Below are 5,048 nucleotides of genomic sequence, written 5' to 3'. Positions count from 1 at the left end.
AAAAAAATTTGGGAAAACCCTCCGCCCAACTTATAGAAGGGTTCGAGAGGTCAAAGCACTTAAGTTTGAGTATGATTTCGGTGTAAATTCTTCAAATTTTTGAAATAAAATTTAATATTAAAACATACAAAAAGTACTATCAACATCATTAATGTCTTAAAATAGTTTAAGGTTTAAAAAATTATAATAAAAAAAACCGTCAATTCCCCAAATACCTTTTACCTTTAGGGACTGGGGGAGTAAATGGAAAAATGTAAAAGTATCAATCTAATCTTTACAATAACTCCAGCCAAATGCAGTTTAAATCAAGAAACATCCTGTTTTGAATTGTCCCCCTTCTAGTAATCCTGTTGTCAAGTTTTATCCTTTTAACAAACGACAAGTTAAAGTGGCGGGGTCCGAAGCTCATAGAAAATCACATGCAGTGAGATAATGATGTTGTTAATAAACCCTTCTATAACAACGTCTTTTCTTCCGATATTCTTTGGCTGCGATAGCAAAATGTCTCATAGGTTGTATATCCATTCCACAAAAAACATTATGTTATAAAACGTCATATGAATTCGATGTATTTACTTACTTACGGTTAGATAACTGCTACCTTTTGCCATCTACTATATTAGTATAGCATGAGTTAGATAACTGCACCTTTTGCCTATCTACTATATTAGTATAGCATGAAATAAGATTGCGAAAATTTGCAGCTTGTTTTGAGCCACGATTTCTATGACGTGATGATTGCAACAATTATTGTGAACACATTGATATGGGGACCAATAGTAGCTTTCATGGTGAGAAGAGAAAGTGATATCATTGGCTACAGGCAAATATTTTTTGAATCTCATAATCCAGAAACCGAACTACGAATACTTGCTTGTGTGCATAGTCCGCGACCTGTGGCAACTATGCTCGGACTTGTTGCAGCCTCTAGAGGGCCAATAGAAGTTCCACTAACCCCTTATTTGGGATGCATCGTTGAGCTACCAGGTAAAAAAGACTAATTTGATGTACAATCAAAGAGAAGACGATGAACTAAGTGATGAAGATGATTATGGTGGGAATGATGTTGTTGAGATAAACGACGCCCTGGATATGTTCACTAGTGAGACGGGTTGTTGGTTCACCAGATTAAAGCTGTATCTCCGTTTTCACGGGATGCATGCAGATGTTTGTAACACTGCTGAAGATATAAGAGGTCTATTATTGTGCTTCCTTTCCCCAAACACCAGAGAATAGATGGGAAGCTAGAAAACGGTAAACAAGGCATACGAACTACAAATCAGAAAGTTCTTCGTCATGCCCCATGTTCGGTTGCCATTTTATTGACCGGGGCCTTACAGCTGGGTCCTTAAATCCTTCAGGTTCTGACTCTCTGCAACACATTGCTATCTTATTCTTTTGGGGGACCTGATGATCGTGAAGCATTAGGGTTTAGTAAACGTCTTGGCATGGATCATCACATAAATCTCACCGTAATTAGGTTCCTTCCGTCGTCTTCAAGAGGACAATTGCAGGAGTCAATATTGCCCAGAAAACGGATGATGTATTGATGGCAATATCTAATGACGAAGTAGAGAAAGAAACAGATAGTGCAGTTTTGGCAGATTTCCATAGCAGGTAATAAGAAAACCTTTGGCATTATCTAACATGCTAGTAGTTTATTGCCTTTTACTCAGTATATAGTTTATATGTGAATATCCTTTCCATAAATAGTAACGGCATAAGTTACTAAAGTTCATAGCCTCTTGTCCAAACTTCCAAAATCTGCTTATTTTGAAAAGTGCTTTTGAAGAAAGAGTTTTGTGTTTGACTAATCAATTTGAAAAACTTTTGCCAATATTAGAGTAGTGCTTTGTGCTTGATAAATGTTTCAAAAGTGCTTCTAAGGAAAAAATTACCTTTGGCTTCGAAAACTGCCTATACTACTACTTAAAAGCACATATACTCCTCCCCCCGCAACCCAAAGCTTGGTCAAACACCTCAAATCTAAATAAGTACTTTTGCCTTCCTAGAAGCTTGGCCAAATGACTATTATTCTCATTCTGGTGTGGTATTGATAGTAATTTTTGAAATGATCAGGTATGTGGCGACAGGTCAAGTAGGGTATGTGGAAAAGGTTGTAGAAAATGGCGCAGAGACAGCATCTTCTTTGAGAGACATGGCTGAAATGTATTCATTGTTCATAGTAGGAAAGGACGGGCGAGGACATTCAATTCTAACAACTGGAATGAGTGATTGGGAAGAATGTCCTGAGCTCGGTAAAGTAGGAGATTTTTGGTTTCTCCAGAATTTGATATTAGTAGTTCAGTTCTTGTTGTTCAGCAGTATAGACCTTCAAAGATGATGATGATGATGACGATGACAAACAATAGAAATTTCTTAGGTCTAAACATTCTTTCATTCTGTACAATGTGTTACATCAATAGAATTTCTTAGGTCTAAACATTCTTTTGTTTTGTACAATATGTTAAGCTTAATTCTCTACCTTGTTACACTTATGTTCTGCAAGGAAAAAGAAAAAAGAAGGTTGCCTCACATTTTGCAGAATCAAGCCTTGGCTTGACAGTTAGGATTTTAATTTGAAACGGATGTTCTTAGGCAAGAAAACATGTCAATTGATGGACTTAGCTAGTCATAACCTTCGCCGCATGGCCCATTTGTGCTTAAAGGTGAAAAATTACAACAATAACAGCAATCATGCTTTAATTCCGAACTAGTTAGGGTTGACAATATGAATTCTTTGGTATTCATTTTTAGTTAGCATCTGGAAAATAGAAATGCGCTTTATGTTAAATCTGCATTTTCTAGTGCTCTAATAAGATTTACTGTGTCCTGGTCTGCGTCTAGGAATAACAACCCCTCAGTCTTCCGATTTTCATTATTGTTTATCTTTCCCTATGCTTGATAAATTGTTCACATGTCACCTTTTTTGGTCGCTGGAACAAGGAGTTCTCTATGTTCTTATAGGAATTCTTTACCTTGACTAATTGTGATGTGTGGATCTATCATAAGAGTGTTTATATTTTGGAAGAAACCTATATAGTTGAAGGGTGTTTGTTTGGATTTTTGTTGGCTAGATGATATATTATATCTCTATCTTGAATTGGTTCACTATATATTATATGTCTATCTTATACCTCTATCCGAAGCAAAGCTTTTCTATGTTTTTCTTTGTCTAAGTTGGGAGGAAAGGTATACACAAGCACAATAAGAGAGTTGGAAAAAAAATTGAGATAAGTCTTTCATTTGTATGTTAGTTTTTCTTACAATAACGGGTTGCCCTATTTTGTGCTGTCTTTATTTTTGCCCCTAAAATCAAATAACTTTTTCAGGCATAAGTTTATATTTTCATATCATAATATCTCACAAGTTATATGCCCGCCCTTAAAGAACTTATCTCCGTAGGCATAAATTCAATTTTTAAGGGCAAAAATTGAATACCATCCCATTCAAGACAAAAATTAAACACTAGCCTATTTGCAAGGGCAGCCGTAATTTACAAAACTGCTTTATGCATCAATCCATATTGGGCACGATCCAAGCGTACGTAACACCGGGTGAAAAACCAAAAGAGATAAAACAGTTTAATATGAAACAAATTTCCTAGATTAGCAGGAGAAGATATGAAGGAAAAAACTTGAATTAAGAATACGTTCCTACGATTTGTTGGGTTTAAGTTGATGTGAGAATGGAGCGAATGAAAAATGGAAGGATAAGAAATGGAGGGAAATGAATTTAAACAAAGTTCTTTTTTTGTATAGAAACTTTGTCCCTCTGATTAAAAAGAGGAAAGGTTTTGTGCTTGTATGGAAGCACTTCTTCTAACTTGTAAAGGGTTGAGAAGAAGACAAACCTCCTACTGATGTCGTTGCTCACTCAGCTCGGGTTTGGCTGATTTTGGCTTTGGTCAAATAATCTGATTAATTGGCTAAGAGATTAGCTTGGAGTTAGTAGCTAAAAGTCCTATTGATTGAAGGCTGTTAAGTGACTAGGATTTAGTCTTTAGATTATAAAGAGTATTTTCAACCGAATCTACTCATCGTTTTTAGTGATGTTCTGTTAAGAGAAATTCCTAAGGTGCCAGTACTATGAACCAGGTTCTAGTACTTGACGTTCAACTTTTGGGTGTTCTAGTAGTCAAAATTATAATAGGTCGACAACTTATTAAGGCACTATTCACCAACAATAACTGAACCACTAACAAAGCTGAGTGATGAATCAGACATGCAGTATGATCTCTTCTATTGTTGCATCATTGAAGAAAACATAAGCAGAAAAATCCACTCCATCGTGGCTACAAAAGAGATATATGTCATATGTCATTACTATTCATACTTCTATAAGGACAACCAACGTTTTTTTAGTTGTGGAATATAACACAATATAATAGAGTTCATATACCTATTAGCAAGACCATCCTCTTGAATAATTTAGATGTTGGAAATAGATAATTATTCTCATAATATATAATCTCACTTTTCCTGATTTACCCATTACTTTTGTGATTTAAACAAAGGAGAAATTAACATGAGAAATAAGAAAAAGGAAAATCTTGGAAAAGGCAAATAGAGATGGAAAAAAGTATAGAACCAATGAGTAGTACACTATTTAATAAACCTCTCCTGATTCTGCTGCAGAAGTGGACTTAAAATAAAATGGAAGTCAATATTGGAATTAGCAAGCTGTATTAAGCGTTACATTAATGAGGGAATCATTAGCACGTCAAGCCACTCGTGCACAACTAATTTACATCTGTCAATTCATTACTTATTCAAGTAATTAATGCGATTGGATCTCTGTTTGTTTAGATCTCAAATTTTATTTCTAGTACTAACCTATTCATCTCCTAATTATCCTTTTGAATTTTCATATCCTGATTGCATGAGGCATCTACAAATAAATTAACTAGCTAGTTCTTTCATCTCGAATGTGTATGTTCATAATTGAGTGACGAGAAGCCGATACAGGATTCGAAAATACTGGAGCACCTAATTGTTGGGTCTCACGACACCGATAAAATTTCAGTGATGATTGAAGGTGGTGCCGTG

At 35.3% G+C, this 5,048-nt stretch overlaps 1 pseudogene; it reads left to right on the top strand.

Moving 5' to 3' along the window:
* Nucleotides 1-704: 704 nt before the first annotated feature.
* Nucleotides 705-2,372, top strand: LOC132043844 (cation/H(+) antiporter 2-like; annotated as a pseudogene).
* Nucleotides 2,373-5,048: the final 2,676 nt, after the last annotated feature.

Source organism: Lycium ferocissimum, unplaced genomic scaffold (genome assembly GCF_029784015.1).
Source record: "Lycium ferocissimum isolate CSIRO_LF1 unplaced genomic scaffold, AGI_CSIRO_Lferr_CH_V1 ctg29210, whole genome shotgun sequence".
Classification (NCBI taxonomy): domain Eukaryota; kingdom Viridiplantae; phylum Streptophyta; class Magnoliopsida; order Solanales; family Solanaceae; genus Lycium; species Lycium ferocissimum.
This window is presented reverse-complemented; position numbering and strand designations above follow the sequence as displayed.